At 40.8% G+C, this 23,176-nt stretch overlaps 1 protein-coding gene and 1 long non-coding RNA gene across 3 annotated transcripts in view; both read right to left on the bottom strand.

The window, feature by feature from the left end:
* doc2b (double C2-like domains, beta) overlaps nucleotides 1–23,176 on the bottom strand; it is a 216,244-nt gene that overhangs the window by 152,518 nt on the left and 40,550 nt on the right. The window lies entirely within an intron of this gene.
* Nucleotides 12,255–16,760, bottom strand: LOC147321175 (uncharacterized). The gene is made up of 3 exons (XR_015131321.1): nucleotides 16,621–16,760; nucleotides 14,368–14,467; nucleotides 12,255–12,388 (listed from the first exon to the last, which is right to left on the bottom strand). It is a non-coding gene; the product is annotated as an uncharacterized LOC147321175 (long non-coding RNA).

The following is a 23,176-nucleotide window of genomic DNA, read 5'->3' on the forward strand; positions in this document are numbered from 1 at the left end:
ACACTAAGCCATTTCTTGGTAATAATTTTACGGGCAGCCAAACTCAGGATACCATACAACTGCTTAGACATTTTATCTACATTTACTGAGTATAAATATCCAAACAAAAGTTCGTCCCAATTAAAGGGAAGCTGCATACCAAAAATAATCTGCAACTCAGAGTGGATCAATACCCAAAAAATGTTGATCCTTGGGCAAGACCAGAACAGATGAAAATGTTTTACTCCTTGGGCCCCACAATTTCTCCAGCAATTAGAGTGATTAAAATAATGTTTACTTTGTGCAGGGGTAATAAAAAACCTACAGATACTCTTCCAACCGTAACATCTCCATGTATTAGAACTAGAAATTCTCCACTGAAAAGCGCACTGCTCATACCAAATGTTATCTGATATTGCTATATTTGTTTCATTTTCCCATTTTTTTTTGATGTAGGTAGTATTCCACTTCTTAACCTCTTGTATACCCTTGTACAATCTTGAAATCACCTTAAGGCCTGTGTCAGCCTGATAAGCCTTGACAAATATACTCAGAACAGGTAAAGAAAAAAGATCTGTTCTCTTAGGTATAAAATTATATAGATGATGCCTAATTTGTAAGAACCTAAAAAAGTCCGTTTTACTTAACTGGTATTGATCTTTTATTGATTGGAAGTCCCTAAGAATTCCCTTATCGTAAAACATACAATATGCCGTTAAACCTTGTCCAGACCATTTTTTATATCTTACGTCTAATTCATTAGGTAAAAAAATCACTGTCAAAAGCGCACCATCTTAAAATCCTAACCTCTTCAATCCAATCATTCTTATTAAGAAATTGTAACCAGAGTTTTAAAGGTAGGTTAATCCATTGGTTTCCTTGATGAATTTGTTTTTTAATAAGTGTCACATCCCCTAGAATTGCCTGAATTGGAGAATCTTTTAAGGTCACTGTTTCTAGTTCTTTCCATCTCGCTTGATAATCTACATTACACCAACACACTAATGTCCTCAATTGAGCAGAAATATAATAGTCTTTCAAACATGGGAACCCCAACCCTCCTTTGTCTTTAGCCAACTGAATAGTTTGGTACTTAATCCGTGGTTTTTTCCCCTGCCATATAAACCTAGAGATTATTTTGTCCCATTCCCGAAATTGTTTGTCAGTTATTTCTACAGGGAGTGTTTGGAATAGGTAGAGCATCCTGGGCAAGATATTCATTTTAACTGTATCTATACGTGATTCAAAATTTAAAAATGGTAATAAATTCCATCTTTTAATATCCTCATTTATTTTATAACTTAAAGGATTAAAGTTTGCATTGTATATCTTAGACAGATCTTTAGTAATATTTACTCCAAGATACTTCATCTGCTCCGTTTCCCATTTCAAATTGGCTTTAGCCTTAATTTCATAATTGGGCTCATAGTTAAAAGTTAATATCTGAGTCTTCGATATATTTAGTTTATAACCTGATATTGAACTAAAGATCTCCAGAAGTGACAATAGCTTGGGGAAAGTAGTGTTTGGATTTGTCAAATAAATCAAAATATCGTCAGCAAACAAGGAAATCTTATGCTCTCGACCCCTAATCTTGACTCCAGTAATAGTATTGCTTTGTATTACACTTTGACTCAGGGCCTCTATGAAGAGAGCAAAGAGTGAGGGGCTTAGAGGACAACCCTGACGTGTCCCTCTCTGTAGGTTAAAAACATTTGAAAGCGCCCCGTTAACTTTGATTCTTGCCTTTGGTGATTTATATAATGCTTGTATAATCCTGATAAACGATTGATGAAATCCGAATTTATCCATGACTTTGTATAAAAATTCCCAATTAACCCGATCGAAGGCCTTTTCTGCATCTAAGCTCATAAGGGCCATCTGAATTTTATTTTTCTTAACATAATCAATAAGGTGTAGTGTTCGGCGAACATTATCTTGCGTTTGTCTCTGCTTAATAAAACCAGTCTGATCCAAACTAATTATCTGAACAAGAATATTTTCAATTCTTTTGGCAAGAATGTATGTAAATATCTTAAAGTCCTGGTTAAGAACACTAATGGGGCGGTAATTTCCACAGTCAAGCCTGTCCTTTCCTTCTTTAGCTATTATAGAGATAGAAGCCTCATTCCAAGATGGGGGAATTACTCCTGTCTTTAAAATATAGTTGAATGATGTTCTCATCAAAGGAATCAGTACCTCTTTCATTTCTTTATACCAGTCTGATGGGAATCCATCTGGGCCTGGGCATTTATTCGGTTTCAATTTTGTAATAGCTTTTTTAATTTCAAATTCAGATATGTCCTTGATTAGGGTTATATTCTGTTTTTCATTCAACTTTGGTAAGTCGAATGAATCTAAAAAAGATATCATACCTTTAATATCCACTCTAGGTTGTGTATATAGTTCTTTGTAGAATTTTAGGAAGGCTGACTGTATATCTTCAAGTTTATACACAATGTTATTTGTTTGAGGGTCCTTTATTTTATATATTGTATTTTTAATTGTTGTTTTTTTAATTTATAAGCCAGTAATTTAGCAGATTTGCCTCCTACCTCATAGTATCTTTGTTTTAAAAAAAACATATTTTTTTGTATTTCACTTGAAAAAATTTCATCGATTTCGTTTTTCTTCTTTTGTATTTCTAATTGTAAGTTTGTAACTGCGCTTATTTTATGGGCATCTTCAAGATATTGTAGTTGTGTCTGGAGTTTTCTTAAATGCTCATTTCTCTTCTTTTTTAAATTAGCGCTGTAACCTATGAGTTTTCCTCTTATCACTGCTTTTAGGGCATCCCATAGAATACTTGGGGAAACTTCTTCATTATTATTTTCCGCTATATAATCTATTATATCTTGACTAATTTGTTCTTTCATCGTGCTTAGAATACTTGTATTTAATCTCCAGGATGTAACTCTTCTTTCGTATCCAAGCACTACTTCCAGGTACAATGGGGCATGGTCTGATAAATCCATCACTCCTATCCTGCAATTGATCACCCTGCTAAAATCTTTTTGGTACATAAAAAAATAATCCAATCTAGAATAAAATGAATGAGGGTGAGAAAAAAAGGTATAATCCTTCTTGTTGGGGTTTAGTTCTCTCCATACATCTATGAGCCCTACGTCCTTTAAGATTAATTTGATGTTTTTGGTTGTTTTATTCAATCCCGGAGCGTGTGGGTTTGATGAGTCCAAGGACGGGTTGAGGCGAACATTCCAATCTCCTCCCAAAATCAGAGTACCTTGTGCCTCTCCAACAATCAATTCAAAAACCTTTTTGAAAAATTTTATCTCTGATCCTGGGGGAGCATATACATTTATAAGAGTAATCAGTATACCCTCCAGGTACCCTTTGACTAACACAAACCTCCCCTCCTTATCACTGATTTCTTGGATGCATTCAAAATTTAACCTACTAGAGATTAGAATTACCACACCCCTTTTAGGACTCTGAGGGCAGGAAGAGGAATACTGATTAAATTTCCATTTCTTTAATTTATCATGTTCGAGCTTCGATAAGTGAGATTCCTGTATAAAGGCAACTTCTATTTGTTCTCTTTTTATTTTTGACATAATTTTACTTCTTTTAATATGGCTCCCCAGACCATTTACATTAAATGACACTATTTTAGTTACCTTACAGGGCATTGATGTACGACCTTATATAATTCCAATCTCTGTACATAGCCAAAGATCGAAAGGTACTCCCCCAAAACAGAAAAAAAAGAGAAAAAAGAAAAGAAGAAAAAAAAAAAAAAACCCCCCAAAAAAAAAACATTATACAACGAAAACATATAATCATGTTGACTTCCAAAAACATAATCGCTATATTAGCTATATTTGGTGAGGGAAAAACTCTTCTGTCCACTTGTGGAAGAGTGCCCTCTCCGGCACACAGGCCGAAAGCCCAGTGGTCTGTAGGGTCCAACTTATTGTGCAAATAAATGACCCGACTTTAATGTAATTTTATATGCCCTCTTTATAAGATTAACTAATTATATAACAAAACAAGTAAATCGAAATAAAATTCATATTCTCAGTTCATCTTAGGTCTCAATATTCTTGAGTTTACCTCTAGTATAGTGCTCCGTCACACACTTGCTGTTTATCCACTGTCATCTTGGTGCCTAAATATCTGAAGGCGTTCCTTGAAACCCAGCTTTGGAGTCGAGTTTCCACCTTTCTTCTTCGTACTTGTTTGCCAAGTGTGCTGTTTTATTTGATCCAAGAATGAGTCTCTGTCTTTCACAACTTCTACCGATAATCCCCTCTTCACCATATCGGTAGTCGCTTCGTGCGCCGTGTTGTATGTCACAATTCCCTCTCTGTAGAACACCCTTAGCTTGGCCGGAAAAGGCGTCTGGAAGCGAATATTGTTCTCTTTAAGCACCTTCTTCGCTGTCGCATATTCCTTTCTTCTTCTTTGTATCTCCGGGGCATAGTCATTGTCCACATATATCCTAGAATCCATAAAGTTGAAGCCCTTAGCCTGCCAGGCCTTCTTAATAATGTCTTCTTTGTTACGATAACTTGCGAGTTTAACTACAATTGAGCGTGGAGGGGCTCCTTCCGGGGGTTTTTTGCCACCGGCTCGATGTGCTCTTTCAATTCCCAACACCGTGGGGCGGGAGAGACTCATTGTCTTTTCAAATAGAACCTCTACAAAATTGACAACGGATGGAAATTTGTCCTCTTCCCCTTCCCTCACGCCATATATTCTAAGATTCTTGCGACGTGACCGTCCCTCTAATTCCAGTAGCTTAGATTCGCATCGCAACTGAAAATTTGCCATTTCAATTAGCAGCTCCTCCGAGGCCTGGATTCGAGTCTCCATTACGTCTATGCGTCCCTCTGCTTCGTCGAGTCTTATACCAATGCCGACGACCTTCTCCCTTATAGCATTAAACTGATCATTTGTGTCTTTTCTAAAAGCACGTAATTCTTTTAATATCATGTCCATCGTAGCTGGGTGGTCCTTCGCTGTGGCGTTAGCATCGGGTTGCTGGTCTTCTTCCATATTGCTGCTAGCTTGCGACGAAGCATCTTCTTCCGCTTCAGTATGTTCTCCTACATCCTTTTTCTTGGATTTTCTGGGCATTTCTATTCCTTGGTATAGTACCCCACAAAGATAAATCCAAACTTTTTATGTTTCGAGTTAGGTAAATTGGGGTAGAAAAAATGTCGGGAGCAACTATCCTACACAGCCATCACACGACCCGCCAAACCGGAAGTCCCTTAAAGGGTTAAATCTGCTGAGTCTCCTCTCTGTTTCACATTTTAAATAAGGATTGGTTGCCAAAAAGCCAAAGCTGGCCCACTGTGGCGCCTTGTGTTTTCCTTTGAGATGACTATCTTCAGAAAAGAGTGAAAAGCCTCTGTTTCACTCAAAATAGATGATGTAATTTTCTGCCATTATGCCAGCGTGAAGACCACCCGCAGGCTAGTTACTGCATCATTGTGTTTTAACAGCTAGCAGCTACCAGGCCTAAAATAAAACAAAAACACTGCTGTTGTAATTAGTAAATCTGTCCTAACCAGCTGTGAGCGTCAGACGTGCCTTCTTTCACCAACAAGTGTGAAATATTTTAGACCATAGCCATTCCTGCTCTGAAAAAAGTACAATTAAAACGGTTTGTATGCTCTAGGATTTGCAAAGATTGCATTTTGATCTCATTCCCAGGGTGCCAGATAATTCCGTTCTGTCACGAATAGGGATGGGTACCGGTGTCCGGTGCCATTATGGCACCAGTTCTGACATAAACGAGACCGAAAAGCCACATTTCGGTGCTTTTATTTCATGAGATGTCATACACTTTGGATTCTAGCCGATCATTTTACCTTTACAAGGATAGTAGGTGGGCCCAGGTACGTACGTTCTTTTAGAGCAGAGCTACAGATTAAAAATGCCCAAGGCGAAGTGGTCAAAAGTCTGGCTGTACTCCACGGCAAAGGATGCAAACTCAGCAGCCTGGAACAAGTGCTTTAAGCCCCATGCCCCCAGTACCGGGAGCAAAAAGGAGGAGATCACGTTTAATCGGTTATAACAGGGGGTGAGAAATATAAGTCCAGACATGTGTGGTATCCACAGAAACCTCTGACTCTCAGCTAAAATCTCATATGAACCATTTCTACAACCACCAAACTCAACGAAAACAAGCCGTGATTAAACAAGCAGTTATGGTAAATGCGCACAAATCCGCTAAACAAACAAGGCGAACCAGAAATTCTCCAGACTTCATGTAACCGGTGTTCACACCAGCTAAAGACAGGCTGGTTATCTTCCAGAGCTACCACTGACTCCAATCACCAAGTTTCACTACACTCTGACCAAAATTCACTGAATGAGCCGCAAAAGAAGACCACAAAAACACACAGCGGCGCAAATGCGCTAAGACAGAAATTGGCTTACCATCCAGATTTCCTCGTTATTTTCGCAGGTAGCCAGTAGCCACGTGATTATCAGCAGTTACCACGCCTACTTAGTCGCATCAGAGCCGTTTTCCGTCAACAACCTTCATTTTAGACCCACCTATAGACACATGACTGGACACACGTCACATGTAGTAAATTTGGGCCCTCGTGGGTTTTGGCCTTGGAAGTATCATTGGTTGAAGTAACGTGGACATGGCATCGTTACTGTGATTCTATTGGCTCAAACAATTAAAAAAAGGTGTCAATCATGCAAATTGACCAAAGGAAACCAAAGTTACAGCCCCGCAGAGTTTAAAGGGCCAGAGGCCAATTAAGCGCTCCATGCGCATGGCAGAAAAGGCCCATTACCATGTAAATGTGTGGTTAATTCTTCAAAAATGTATTTTTTAAAAAGCATGTTTAGGCATGTTAATAAAATTAATTAATTTCTGCTCTTAAATACCTAAAAAATTCAACTGGCATGGTGTCCAATTGTGTGCCAAAATTCGACATTTTTGTACAACGTCTGGATATTCATGTATTGACAGGGCTGTAATTTTTCACTGTTTCACTTTAAAAACATAAATCTTTGCACAGATGATGTTTATATGTTTGTTACTGAATTTCTGTAATGAAATGTGAACTGAGGCATATTTTTAAAAGGGTTATATGCTAAAATTCTTTAAGCACCGGTTCGAGCACTGTTTAAGCACCGACATCGTTTCAAAAGTACCGATTTAGCACTGGTATCGGATAAAACCTAAATGATACCCATCCCTAGTCACGAGTTGTCTTTTCAGGATGTAAAGGCTTTATTTGATGGGTGATGTATTTTAACCAAAAACTACTATCTTTTCCAAATATCCAAATATTTGTGGATGTCCAAACATAACCAGCCAGTGAAAAGAAAGGGAAAACAAAGCAAACCACATGATGGTAGCTTTTTTTAATGTTCAGACGATTCAAATTTAGATGCTGTCACTTCTTTGCTGAGCAGTATTTGAACTTGTGGAGGTTGTTTGCACATTTTCCAGTCCAATGGACAGTCAGTGAATGCAAAAACCCACATCATCTATTTAAAAAGCTTCAAGTAAAAATAGTTTCAAAGCAAATCGAAATCACGTGACTGTCACGGTCAGAAGGTCCACAGGACAAAAAAAAAATCTGATGTCTGGAAACTGCCCACAAAATGTATGATGTGGGAGTGTAGATTCAGGAAGCAGAGCGTTGTTTGTGTGCGTGTCTTTGTGTACAGTAGGTATCCTTGAATGAAGCTCCAAAGTGTATCAGCCCTGCAGCGGTAACGACAAAATGCCAAACATCGCTTTCACATCTCGACTGTGTTCTACCCCGAGCCAGCCATCCAGCGGATTAGAGATTTGCAGGCTGATAGGAGTAGGTCACACGGTGTATTAGGTGGGTGTTAGTTTCTCCTGATGGGGGAATAAAATTGCCTCCAGATCGATAACCTGCTGTCAGACATGACTTGAGTGATTTTGCGCTTATCCGCAGGTTGAATAGCAAAACATGTCATGGTACACTGAGCAGGCCGCTGGATGCATTCTTTTAATTGGGAGGCAAATTAAGGGAGGAGGACGATAAAACGTATGCTCAGAGGACAAGCTTATCTTTGTGTGACCTTGTCGTTCTCTGCAACGTGATCGCAAGATCAATGTGTTGGAACATGAGTGAATGTGTTTTTGATGTTAAAACGGGCATTTGTGTGTGATGACAGAAGATACTCAAAATGTGACAAAAACTCAAAAGTTCATTTGAAATGGCCGTTTTGTTGTGTCAGAGTAGCTTTCAGTGATTTAACATTAGCGAATCCATCAAGGTGTCATTACTGCCTTGCAATTCTTGCATTTACAGGCCAGTTGCATTTTACATGCACATCTAATTTAATTGTAAGCTACCAAACTGAGTTAAGTCCAGAAACACTGCACAGTTCATCCTTGAAATATGAAAAACTCCAAGATAGAACTCCTTAGGCCATCACTATGACTGGCAAGAAGGTATAAAACCATGATGACTTAAAAATGACTTAGCAGTTAAAAGTCCAGATATATTCAGAGACAGAAATTATTGCTCCAGTCCATTTAGTTATCATGTGGGACAAACTTTGTATCATCATATTTATACAGTGGAACGAAATCAGTAATGGACAGAATAGAAGACCATTTAAATGCGTGGGAAACCCCAGTTTTCCCAGTATATAGATGACAAAATTAAACCTATCTCATTTTTGCCAAAAAACATATTCTTGTCTGGAATCTTTTTGTCCCTAAACTTAACCAGTGATAGAAAGTGAAAAAAGAGCAAAGGATACAAACTAACAAGTGAAAATGAAGCTCATCTCAGAGGGCTTTGCCTCACTTTAAAAGATGACTGGTATCTCTCAGTGTCCAACACTGTCAAAAGTGACAGGTCAAGACCAAAAGAGTTTTTGTGTATCTGCAGCCACAGAAGTATGTGACAGTGTTTGATGTCCTGGATTGAGAAAGCGACACTGAAATGATCAAAGTGAAGTCAGCACTGTAACATAACTCAGTTTGTCATCATACAGCATGGCTGTATTCCTGGCCTTTGGGATTATCATTAACTTGACTTCAAAGACTTTAGGAAGAAGAAGACAAAGTATGAGTGGACTGGAGGGTGAGCAACTACTTAGAGTTGTAACAACTTAGAACAAAAGAGCTGGACCACCTCCATATCAGACCTCTGGGAGCTGCTCGGGCATTGTAACCCATGCTATGAAGCTCCTGGAGCTGATATTAATACCAGAGTTTGGATCGAAAGGAGCCAGGTGAGATGGTTCGGGCATCTGACAAGGATGCGCCTCCTGGGTGAGGGGTTCCGGGCATGTCCCACCGGGAGGAGGCCCCCGGGGCAGGCCCAGGACACGCTGGAGAGATTATATCTCTCGGCTGGCCTGGGAATGCCTTGGTGTTTCCCCGGATAAGCTAGAGGAGGTGGCTGGGGAGAGGGAGGTCTGGGCTTCTCTGCTTAGGCTTCTGCCCCCGCGACCCGGCCCCGGATAAAGCGGAAGAAGATGGATGGATGGTTTGGACCTCTGCAGTTATTGAGTTGCTGTGGTTCCTCAACACTTCTTGATAATACCAGTTCCACATCACAAACTGTCACCTCAAGGCACTCAAGGTATATTAAAGACCCTACAATATTACAGGCTGAGAGAAAACCTCAACAATCACCTGTGAGTAACCAGTTTGTGACAGTAGGAAGGAAAAACTCCCTTTCAACATGAAGAAATCTCCAGTAGAACCGCGCACAGAGAGGGGAAGCCATCTGCTGTGACCAGTTAGGGGTGAGGGGAATGAGAAGAGAGTAGAAACAGACAGGACAAAAGACACATGGGAGAGAGCCGGAGCTTTAAATTAATTATTAATGATTAAATGGTGTATAAACAGAGAGTGAATAAGAGGTGCATCAGCTTCTAGCAGCCTAGGTCTATTACAGTGTGACTAAAGGATGGTTCAGGGTCACCTTGATCCGCCCATAACTATGTTTCGGGCTCTTTAGGACGATCCACTCTTTCCAAATGCATACTGCACGGCTAGGTGTTTGATTTTATACACCTGTGGCCATGGGACAGAAAACAGCTCAATTCAAAGACTAACAGGTGTGCCCCTGTATTTACTTAACTCTGGTGCTGTATTTATTCATCCTGAAACTCACTCATATTTTTCACCGTGTTATAGCCATTTACATTTTCTGTAAGAAATAACACGGAGAGAATGCACAGGGCGAAGCATCAAAATGTAGTGGAAAATGCAGCCAGAAGCGCATCAACAACGTCCACCGTTGCATAATAAGCATCCCGGTGTAAGTGCAGCCAGATTGCACTGACACCATGTTTGTCTTTTCTTACATAATTATTGTTTTTCCTTTCCATGACCTCATAGTGTGTTCCACTGTGGTCAATGAAAAGTGTTTAGGAAAAATACAGAGGAGGTCATTTCTTTGACTGTTCAACCATATAGGCAGAATACATATCACGAGCGAGCGCACACAGCCACACTCAGCATGCACAGCAACAGGACCTTGTAATTAGTTAACCTAAATGGAGTGCATGCAGCCATTATCTGTGTTATTAGTTACACCTGTGGTTTTCCTGCGATGACATGTCAAAATGTCTTCTAGCACATGGGCTTATTAGCACCTGTGCTGCTAACTGGAACTTACAAGCCAAGGGACGATGTGCCACTGCTGACTAGCTGCTAATTAGCCATCTAGGCTGCTAATGGATGTTAGGAGTGCTCTTTCCCCTGGTGGATATGCCTTTTGAGGCTCATTCATTCAGCCAAAATGCAACATAAATCTCGTGTCTGTGCTCAAAGGGAGTCATCAGCCTATAAAGCTACTATAATGTCACCTGGGGCTCAAAGTCTGTGGATCTTTTTATGTTGACTGGCCGCTTTTCATTCTTTTTGTCACAACAGTTTAAAGTAGTTTCAGTTTGCTCTACATAACAGCATTTATACATTTTTACTGTGAGATGATTTAGTCTTTGTGTAGTGCCTCTATGTGTTGCTTTGGAGGAAAAAAATAATTTAGAAATAAAAGAAACTGAGTAAATATGCCAGCTTGTGTGATCGGCCTTATTAGTTAAAACCATCTCTTCCTTTTAGTCTGGTTATAGCTGTGTAGGTGTTTTTAAAGGCCTGCAATAGTCTGTAATAATCAGTATAATGGAAATTCTGATTACATTGTAATATTAACTAAAAATGGAGGCTCTGCATTGTTGATACGGTCTAATCTGAAGCTGTTAAAAACACTGAGACAGCCTCACAGACTGTATCCACTGATTTGTTTTAAATAGTTCCAGCAAAGTAGTTGGAATAGAAGTAGGCAGATAAGAAGACAATAAAGACAAAACACCTGTTGTGTTTCTACCATGAAAGCACAGGTGGATAAAGACATATTCAGCAGACATTTTACAGATGTAGGTTTAATAAAATTCTGACCCTGAGCATTTTGAGTTTTGCCAATCTTACACCAGTTTTCTTCATTTTCTTGGTGTTTACATAATCCTTTAGCGATATATTAAAATAACAGATGGCACATCGGGCTTTGATGTATACAGACAGACAGCGGATGAGAGTGGCCTCTCTGTGGTTCATGATCAGGTCTGTATGTTACACAGATGACAATTCGGTGAAGTCGGATGTAATACGGAAACACTGGGCTTGTCTAAAAATGACTTTGTCTTCACTGATGAGGCAGGTAATTGCACCAGATGTTCTCATAGCAATTGTCGCTTTCGCATTCTTTCAATCAGATTTATGAAGCCGTGAATACACACAGTTGCATTTTATGAATCTCTGCCTTTGTTGGTGTGGGTGCAAATTCACTGGCCCGATATCAATTTGCATATTGATAATTATGTCTGCTTCACTGCTCATTAGACCTGTCAGTGAAAGGAATGGCAAGGAAGTCCCAGAGCTTCATTTATAAAATGGACTGACAATAAAATTTGATTGCAGCTATGACTTAATCAGAAAACCAAATAAGACTTTATTTAGAGAACTGTGAATCTGGCTCTGGCCTAACCTTCAGATGAGACCATCACCATAATCTGTGCCAAGATTCAAAATCAGTTACTGATGCAGCATTTATTATTGTGATACTTATGACACTATAAAGGGTGACAACAGTGTGAAAGAATTCATTATAGTTGTGAAAAATAAATAATATCTTTCAGCATGTCAGTATAGGATGGGTGGCAAGTGGTTATCAATCAAGCATCACTAAAACTGACTTTCCAAGTGGACCACCCCTAGCAACCACTGGTCGCTAGGGAAAACTCCAAGTCTGTTGGAGAATGGCTGCTTGAGCTTGAAGGCAGTCACTAGTTCAAACTGGTTGCAATGAGGTATGTGATGCTGCAAGGAAAGCCTCTTCGCGTTGGTTTCTAGCAGGTTGGCAGCGGTCACCTATTGTTTGCATCGGAGACTGCTAGCCGAGCGGCAGCAACGCTGTGAAAGGTGAAAAGCAAACTGAGACCACTTGGTTTCAAAGTAAAAGTTGAGCCTCATCGCTTAGACCAACACATTTCAAAAGGCGAAACTTTTATCCCCTTAAGTGGAGAACATATTTCCCAGGGGGATGACTCACCAGCCTCTAGGCCTGCATGACTGAGACTTTCAATCAATTATGCAGACAGACCACTTGCCTAAGAGGTGAGGAATACACACTTTTCCCTTGCATCTAGGTACGCTAGGGATCACTGATTGACCTCTAGGCCTGTGAGATCTAGTTAGCTGCTCTTTTAGGCCATGTCCACACTAATGCGTTTTCAAACGAAAACGCATCTTTTTCTCTCCGTTTTGGCCGTCCGTCCACACTGAGACGGCATTTTCGTTCAAGGAAAACGCAGCATTTTGAAAACGCTCTCCAAAGCGGATACATTTGAAAATGCCGTTTTCGCGTCGCAGTGTGGTCAGCGAACCCGGAGCCTTTTCGAAAACAATGACACATTTTAGTCATGTGATGCAGTCATGTGACCAACTAAACTAAGATAGCGGAGGGCATTACACAGCAGTTGTTTTGTTTGCTCGCAATTTTGACAGCCCTATTAAAGATTAATATCAGGTTCTACATGCTCCAGATAGCTATTCCTCAAATTCCTTTCCTCAAACTTTTTACGTTTGTGATACTCGCAGCAACAACTCCGCCTCATTGTTTGCAGCAATGTTTCAAAGAGCAGGAAAGTAAATAAACGGCAGACAGAAATGAGGCAGGTCGAATCGTCTTGCGTTTCACACATGCGCAGTACTGGAACGTAAGCGTTTTCAGCCGTTTCAATGTGGACGCACAACTCTGTGAAAATGACTGAAAACGATAGTGTGGACGTGGAGCGTTTTCAGACGAAAGCGCCGTTTTCAGGTTTATCCAGGGTTGTGTGGACGTAGGCTTACTAACTAATTTTAAATGTTTTTATTAGATTATAGTGGTGAAAATACACCCATGTCATGTCCAAGTTAAGTGCTGTATGTGTGCTTTTATGTGGAATGCAGTCATTTACATGTATTGCCTTGTCTAAACATTAACATTATTAATGTTCAGAGCAGAATCATGCTAACAGGGCAAGGAGCGTAAATATCAAGGCGCGTAAGAAACAGATCAAATACTAATAGTGAGGATTACATAAAAATGAAACAAGAGCTTTTGGAAGCAACAATTGTGTATATGTGTAGCACAAATGACTATAGTCAGAAACCTAGAAGCACGTCACCTCTCATCAGCCATCCTGACACACCTGCAGATGCTTATGTGAGAAGCAATATCCAAATTCACTGCATGTGCAGGCTCTCCAATCAGCTCTGATAAAACTCCTCAACATGTTTGCTCACTTTTCCCCCAAATAAGGTTTCAACGGTCCCCCCCCCGAAGAACAGCAGAGATTCCACCATCCCTGCTGTTGTAAATTTCTCCCACAGCTTACAATTCAAGTTTCTCTGCGTGCCATGTCTGTCACTTGTAATGTGTCTGCCAACATTAGCAAGCATACTACTGTTAACTGACATGACTGACAGCTTCTAGTATCACTTTCACTTGTCTCTGAAGAATGGACAGCATGTGCTGAGCATGTTCCCCAGACACCTTCTCATCTAGACTTCTTCAGCTTTATTTTCTCCAGTGTTGCAGCAACGTCTTGCACCACAAACTCCTTCTGCTTTCCCATAAGATAACTTGAGGTGGCGCGTTGCTCCCTCTGCTACAATAATCTCAATCTGCACTGTGTGTTATGCTGTTATTTCCTAATCTTGTAGAGCAGTATGGATATATGAGGGGTGAGAAGAAAACCTCTTTTTCTTTTAGCTGTTCCTCCAGTTGAAACTCTGAGATTACTTTGACAAATTCTAGGCTTGCCTGAGTCATTTTCCCACTAAATATGTGACGCATATGTATCCAAGCCTGTGGTGAAATTTGCAGGTGTGTCTTTCTGTCCCACCTCATTTAGTGCTGCTGTAACTCACTCCTCAGGTGCATGCTTGCCGTTCTTTGTCATCCCACCAACTAGTTCACCAAAAAGGAAATTACAAGGAAGGCACCTTAAAAAAGATAACAGGTCCTCTTTAATAATGTTAGCTACAATGCAACAATAAGGTTTATACAGTAAACAAGGCTTTTAGCGACACTTTGGACATTGCTGTGTAGGCTGCAGAGACAAGTGATTCATGTCACTGATTGCTGGCTTTTCAAAAACATGTTTACACCTGGTCTGAGTGCAGCCTCCTGCTTCCATGGATGTTACAACCAAAAGCAGTGACGTCTTGGTCCTCGTGAACACACAGATTATTCAAACAGTTATCAGACTTGTTTGTACAAGGACGTGAAAAACTTTTCCGCTGCTGTTTTCGACTTACCTGGACAACTGCTTAAAAGCAGGGACCTGAAGACAGGTAGTCCTGACAAACACTGTACTGCAATTTCGCTGCATTTCCTGACTGTCTGACACTGCGATTACTACAGCTCTTTTCTGTTTGAAATGGGTTATTTTTTCCCCTAAATCAGGGTTTGTACAGTTGTGCTTATCAAACGCCAGCTCTTTGCCCTTTTTGCACAAAATCTTCCTTTTGACTTTTTTTGTACTTATTTTTGTCCTCCATGCAAAGCTCTGAGCATTATAGTTGTTTTTCCATCTTAAGCATATATACGCACAGAATAGTTTTCTATATGAGATCGCTGCAAAAAGTGCAGCCTTACCTAATGTCCACCCTACTGTTACTCATTTTATATTAAGATTTATAAATCTAGTTGGTATTGGTATGGTGAGTATCCTTCAGTAATACTAATAAATCACACAGCAATAGTACATTCATGTAGTTGTAAAAAGCATGACAGTGTTTTAAGTAATCCAAAGTATTCACTGAGTAACGTGAATTAAAGTAACCTTCCCAACACTGGTTCATAACTACACATTGATAGTGGATGGCTTTGGCACCTGTGATTCACGTGTAAAGGCCTCTGTGAATGCAAACGCACACAACCCCATCTTGTTAATGGGCAACTGGATTTGGAGACCAGGGTAATGACTTGGTCTCTTACTGGGTTCCTCAACCACTCATCAGTTACTGAACTCCCATTCTGAGTGCTTTGTATTGTGCAGAATTTAAAAGTGGAGCTTTCAAGCAAGCAATGGATCTGACTGACAAAACAGGGTGCACTGCATGCTCCCACAGTAGCTACTTGTCAGTCATAAGTTCAACTCTGTTTTTGACTCTACTAAGGACCAAAAAATGAACACCATGTTGTTTCCAGTAAGTCTTGAAACTACTGATTGAGACCACTAGCTTGTCAGGAAAGTGTTTACTGTGGTCATAGATCAGGCCTACTCTACCTCCTAAGCCACTGTTCACTTACCATCTGTGGTTTAAATGTTGTGGCTTAATAGCCCAACGGTACTCTCCACTGATGGGAGTATGGACGGTAAAATGTCAGGATCTAAATATATAATTTGACTGACTGAAACAATGCAAACAAACATTACCAGAAGTGCTATACTGACAGACCAGCCACATCTCTCCATCACTCCCCAAAGAACCCATCAAACAGGATGACTCCGTCTCTCAGAGCCCCTTCAGAGAGGCTCTCATGTTGAAAAAGCAATAGCCCTCAGGTGAGATCCTCAGGCAAAATTAATGTGGACAAGGGTTCTTCACACTGATTATTTGATTGGCCCTTGCCCTTCTAAGTTTGGCTGCAGATAATTGGACGTATCTTCTGCAATGCTGCTACACTGGGTCTTGGAAGCAAATGGAAATGGAATGACGCACATGCAGCACTAAAATGTCAAGGATAGAAAGTCATTGATGAGTTTATTGAAAATATAATTACAGTAGTAATTATATTTTGTGAATAAGGGCTGGCTAATCCAAAATTTATAGATAGACAGATAGATATGAAGACACTCATGATTACCTGCCATCATTGTCACGGTAAGTAAGTTTATCTTGTTGGTCAGTGCACGATTTTTTTTCTAAGACTGCATCAATTACTGAGATAAAGCCAGACAAAAAAGCTGATTTTCTTTTGAAAATTAGTGTTTCATTTTCTCGCTGACCTGCTCCCCCGCTATTTTAACAAAAGCAGGACCTGCGTAAATGACTTCTAACTGAACAATGAGATGAACCCAGTCAATAGCAAGGCTAAACATCTTGATTTTTTTTCCTCCAACCTCATAAACACTCTGCAAAGCACATACCTCCAAACAACAGGCTGTTTTCTCCTCAAGGACCCTTTTGAATAAAACGTGAAAGGGGAGTCTTTTCATCTGTCGTGCTTTCCTGTTTAAAAAAAAAAACGTATAGCAGCGAGAGATTCTGGACAAATGAAACCATAGAAATACCCTTTCCTGCGATCGTTTGATTGGCCCTTGACCTCCTGTTTTTACTGTCAATCATTGAACCTCAATTTGTACATACTGCCACAATCTGGAAAAGGGAATCTGGTTTCTGTTCCCAAGCTCACGCAAGCTATTCCCTGAAGAAATGCTGTTCTCTTAGCCCTCCAATCATCCAAACCAACACTGCCTCAGTACCAACCTACACTGCTTTCATCTGCTCACGAAACTGAAATCACAAGCGACAACGAGCAAAGAAAAAATGTGAAAAAAGAAATCAAAGCACTTCAACTCATTGAAACGGATAGTTCCTAAATTAATTAACTCTTAAGTGTGCAAATGAAACACCTAATAAGTGGTCACCTTTTATGTTTTTTCCACAGTAGCTACAGTGATTGCAGGTAATCTGCAAATTCTAAAGCCTTGAAGCTGCAGATGAAAAAAAAATCAACAAAATAAATGAGAGGATTTAAATTCAGTGTCCCGTTGACACTGTGTGTAATATGAATGACAAAACATATTACACACAGCAAAAACACCACAAAAATGTCTAGTGCAGTGACTCTAATTAGTGAAGGTGAGGCCTAGCAGACACTAATCAGCCACATTTTCCGTGTGTGGACACTTGTCAGTTAACGAGGCCACACCGACAACCCCAGTCGTCAGGATGATGAGATAAATAAAGCTTCAGCTCCACTAGAGTTGTTATAAATGGGGAAATTATCCATAGGGGCTGAAAATGATTGTTATGCCCGGCTGTAAACATGATTTTGAATCAAATGACTCGCATTTTGAGTCAGCCTCCAGTGTTCGCTAGCAAAGCTAACATGCTAGCATTTCCTTACTAGCTTACTAGCTTCAGCTTTCAGCTCTGGAGGTTGTCGCTTGGGCTAACATAGTTATCCATTTAGCAGACCAGTGCTAGAGCATGTAGAGACAACCAGTGGCTGCTCTCTGCATGCTACATGCACTGCTGCGACAGTTCTAATAGCATGCACTTTCCAAACAGTCGCTAATTTAGCTGTAAAGTGTCTAGCTAGGGATTTCCTGTGTGCGCTTATGTATAATAAAGAACCTATTTCTAGTTTTGTCTAATTTAACCCTGTAATGCCACGTGTATCTTAGTTGACATCAGTTTTTGAGACATTTATAACATGAGTGTGACTTTTTTTAAATCCTAACTCCCTTATGTTTTTATGTAAGATAAACTGCGAGCAATCTTTTTGCACAAACTCCAGATGTATTAAATTTATATTTAATTTCTTTTAATTTTTTAATTTGTTAGTAGGTTCAATAAAAAAATTTGAATTTTCTAGCTATAAATTTATGGTTCAGGCCTTAAAGGGTTAATACAAAGTATAAGTCGGTACCTTTATTAGTGTGCCATAAAGTAAAGAGTGACCAAAAACTATACACTGTGATGATACAGCTCTATAGGCCACTAAAACCTCTCACTGTGTCTGGTAAGAGGCATTTCAGGGCAAACCAATAATATTTCCTTAAATTTTTTTTAGACACCAGGCACTTTATATCTTCTTGAAAGTTGGCTCTTTAAATTATGTTACATCCATACATGACTCATTTAAAAGTTCTCTCTGTGCTCCTCATTTATCTAGAAACATGCACAACTGAGGCAGCATCTCAATAAATGTAGAAATCCCAGTGTTAGAGTTTGTATTGTTGATTGTTATTTATGCTTAGAAATATTTAACCATAGATGCTTAGAGGTGTATAATCAATTGTGTAGTGATAAGTTGTGTGATCTTTAACAGGCTACAGAGGCTTGGTGTGCATTCCACACTAGAATGCACACCTACATCCTGGGAGCACGGGAAGAGGTCGCATCTTGTTTTGATTGTTTTATGGTAGGATTAACGTAGCTACGTCTGTTCTAGTCTAAGTGCTTTTCTGTTTAGATGAACTGCTGGACTTCCTCACCGGGGGGGGGTCTAGTCTACCCTCTTCCTGACCAAGGATGTTTGACCCTTTGATCAGCAACACACACACACACACACACACACACACACACACACACACACACACACACACACAGGCAAGGTACTCTTTGTTTGTATGTAGACGTCGTATGTTAATGAACCTATGCATATTCATGTAACCTCAATAAAAGGACAGTGTTACGGGAGGACGGACGAGAGCAACTGGGGTCAAGCGAAGGGACGGCGCTCTGTCCGGTCTCTCCCGTGCACGAGTAACATGAAGAACTTTGCCTATTTGTGTCTTGCTTAGCAGTGTAATTATATTGTCTTCAACGTTCCAGCGGATGGGTTCAAGCTACAAACCTATCATTAATTGGTCCTTCGATGCCGGAGCCCTGGAATCGCATTCACCGAGGGGAGGAGAGGCACGCTGAAAGACTGACGTCAGCCAGGAAGTTCCTGTGGATTCGCGGTCTGTCTTTTCTCCTCAATGAATGACGGTCGGCGGGATTTGGGCTGATATTACACTCTAAGCAACGCCAAGTAAGTTTAAAGAGGCCGACTCTATAACCGTGTCGTTGTGCAGTCTCCGCCACTGTGTGAGGCGTTGAGAAGAGCCCGACTCTATAACCGTGTGGTTGTGCAGTCTCCGCCACTGTGTGAGGCGTTGAGAAGTTCGCTACTTTGTGGAGCGATACCCGGGTTCCTTGCTACTTTGTGGAGCAAGAGGTTCCTTGCTACTTTGTGGAGCAAGAGGTTCCTCACTACTTTGTGTGGCGAGAGGTGAGTTCTCCGCCACTTTGTGGGGAGTTGAGAGGTTCCGCGGGGTCCAGACTGTGCTGGACGATAGGCCTATTTTGTGTTGTTTTTGTTGTCATCGTTGTTGTTGTTGTGTGGGTGTGTGCGGAGCAGAACACGTGGTCTGTGACACCGACTGTTGTTGTTATCATGGGTTTCTAAGCAACCAAGAGTGAGTCGGAGGGAGACAGACGTTTGTGCTGGACTTTGCTCCTGGCAGCACAAAGTATTTATGTAAAAAAGAGAGGGAGCGACGGCTCCACAGCTGCGCGGGTTCACGCGAGCGCGGTCACGCGCGTTTCACGCGGACCTGAGCCGTGCGGTTAATCGCAGGCTTAAAAATGGAAGAGATTAAAATGTTAGAAGTTTTCAGAAAACACACCAGCCTTGAAGAGCGTGTGGAGAAGGCCAGCCCACATCAGCAGCTATGCTCTGGTGGGTGGCTGTCCCCCCACCCCTTGCTGACACAAAACGTTAACTCTTCAGCCTGTGTGCCAGACCATAGACGTAATTGAGGTGGATAGTTGTTAAAAGTCATCTACATTACGCTTGTGGTTGCTTAAATTCAGTACGATGACATGTGAGGTGAAGTGATATAGGTACATATTAAAACTAATGAAGTGCATAGAGGCACTTGACCTGTGTGGAAGACTTTCGTCTTATTATGAACCATTGTTGAGATGTAGAGCACACCTGTGAAAACAACTAATATGCTGAACCCTGTATGAAACATCTAAAAGTACATGATGGAGAAGCTGAGTTGAATATGAAAGTGTAAGACTTTGCCGCTGTGGGCAGAGCAACTACTGTGTGATGTTGCGTTGCAGTTTGTTTTTTTTTCTTCTGAGCTGATGAGCAGGCTACACATTATCAGATCGAGAGCTGTCTGAGAACTACTCTAAGAGAGGGAAACAGCGCTATGATAACTGTGATAACTGGAGTGTGCAGCGTTTCCATGAGCAGTTTTCCTGAATCTTGACTCTTGTGTGTGGAGTGTTCATAGCATCAGCATCATGTTTTTGTTTATTTGTTTTGTTGGGTTGAAAATAATTAAATAAACGTGTGATCATGCCTATGGATCACCATGGCACATATCTCCAGCCATATGATTTATTTATGCAGATGACAAAGTGAGTGTGAATGTGTCTGACATCACAGTGTTTTTGTGCACTGTGCAAGAGTAATTGCCTTTGATTGTGAGTGACAGCGGTGATTTTGCAGGTCACCAGCTATTGTAAATAAAAAAAAAAAGAGTGAATAAGAGGGAGAATTTATATTGTAGAAAAAAAATAATCATAGGAAAAAGGTTTTGTGTTGATCAACCAAAAAAACAACTATAATTTCATTTTCTGCTTTTAAGAAAGGATTGTTCACAAAAACACAGAGCGAGAGAGAGAGAGAGAGATGTGTTGATTAAGCATTGATGATAATAATGAAAATGTCTTAGTTTGTCACTTTCAGGTGAAAAGCAGACCTGAATCAATTTTCCACATGCAGCGGTCAGAAGAAAAGTTATAGTTTAACAATTGGAAACGTTCAAGCCAAGTTTCTGGCTGACTTATTTACAGCACGATCTGTCTCAAAACTCTCACTCTTCCCTGAAAAAACCTGATCAGCAGCGGCAGTATCGGAGCAGAGGCTGCAGAAGCAAAAGCAGCAGAAGAAGAAAGCAAACCCATCTTCCTGTCTGATTGAATGAATTCCACGGAAGGGCGAGCAAGATGGCGGCGTGAAGAGGAGTTTTTGTTCGAGCGCTTAGCACGAGACACTTATTTGACGTCTTTCTGGCTTTCGGGACTTTTTTGGAGATCAGCGCGCTAAGCTTGCTGGATCTGAGGCCAGGTTCTGCGGCGGCAGCATGTCGAAATGCTCAGAAAGGACTGAGTGACTCGGGCAAGCCACATGCGGCTAGCATGCTGGCTAGCGACCATAGCTACATGAAAGAAATGGACCCTTCATGATGCGCTCAACGTGCCGGCGCTGTGGTGGGAAAGGCTCCATCATAAACACGCCCTGCGCCCTGTGCAGAGGTTCAGGCCAAGAAGAAGAAGACGACGACTTCCAATCCCAAGAAGGGCGGCCCCAGTGTGGGCGAGCTGATTGTGAAAGCCGTGGCCGCCCTCAAGAAGGCTCTGGCTGCCGGAGGCTACGATGTGGACAAGAACAAGGCCCGTGTCAAGACCGCCATCAAGAGTCTGGTGGCGAAGGGCACTCTGGTGCAGACCAAGGGCACCGGGGCCTCCGGATCCTTCAAGATGAACAGGGTTACTGAGACCAAAGCTAAGACGCCCGCCGCGGCCAAAGCCAAGAAACCGGCAGCAGCTGCTAAGAAGTCGCCCAAGAAGGCAGCAGCAGCACTTCAGCTACTAGACAGGACAAAGCTGAAGGAGAACTGCCGGGACTGTTGAAGTGGGAGAGGACAAAAGAGTGAGAGGACAACAGAGTGAGAAGACTAGGTGAGAACACATAGGAATTATTTAATGTGGGAAATCAAAATTTGGGTTAGCAAACCTGGGGAAAAGAAAACTGACTGCTTAAGTTGGAAAATTGAGACGGAGTCTGAAACATTGCGAAAATAGAAACATATACAAAATCACACACACACACAAGCAGAACATGCATTAACCCTACTAACACAAACACAAGAGAGCTCATGAAGATTAGACAACATCTTCAGCATGTGAGTCTGTTTATCATCTTGTCCAAGTCACTTAGTGTGATGCAAAGACCAGTGGACTCATAGCACATTAGTTAAGAAATGATTAAATAATAGCAGAGAAGTGTGTAGGAAAGGCAGCTTTAAGAACATGCTCTGCTGGAGATGCAGCTCCACAGACATGCATTAGACCTGCCTAATAACACAAACACATGTAATGAAAATTAGCTTGTTATCTTTCATCAGTGTTAAATTAGTGTCAATTTAGCAGACACTTGTTATTAAATACTGAATGTATCCAATGCAAAAAAACTGACTCTCTGGGTTGCAGGACAACAGTTTAACCTTTGATCCTGGGTTGACCACCAACCAGTGATCAGACAATAAATTTAGTTGTTAATATAGTAAATTGGGAGAAGCTTCCTGCTTGATTAATGCAGCACAAGTGATTTACTGTATGAGGGAAATTGTCTTTTGTGATACTATTTTGAACATGCTTTTCTGTCGTCCTGTCAACTTAGTGGGTTAATAGCTGATATGCAAATTAGTTGATCGGTTTTAGATTAATGAAAGGTGACTGAATTCTAGTATGAGTGAATGAGATGTGTTGGAGTTGTTGTGTGTTGAGTGGAGACTCTAAAACACTGAGTTTCCTGCTTTGATGTGCGAGTGAATCCTGTATTTAGATACACAACTCTGAATACGTCAGAACAGACTGTTTTGTGAAGTGCATGACAGCATGTCACATGTTTTATGATGAAGGGAAAAGGAAAATTGAATAAAATAGATCTGTGACCTAAATGAGTGAAGAGCACAGACCTGGGGATTAAACTCATAGCTAATAAGGCATTAAGGTTATGTTGTTTTGTGCAGCTGATGGTTGATTTGGAGTGAATCTAGCTGATGATTTTTCTTTTGTTGTGAAGTTGAGCCTGCCGATTAGTATGATGGTATGATGAACCATGCTAATGGTATGATTTACCCTCCTGAGATGAGGAGCTTGTGTCATGACTTAACAAGGCCTTTT

This window comes from Aulonocara sp. 'chitande type north' Nkhata Bay, linkage group LG10 (assembly GCF_057382095.1).
Source record: "Aulonocara sp. 'chitande type north' Nkhata Bay isolate Kocher_YH1m ecotype deep benthic linkage group LG10, A_spYH_male_GT1.1, whole genome shotgun sequence".
Classification (NCBI taxonomy): Eukaryota; Metazoa; Chordata; class Actinopteri; order Cichliformes; family Cichlidae; genus Aulonocara; species Aulonocara sp. 'chitande type north' Nkhata Bay.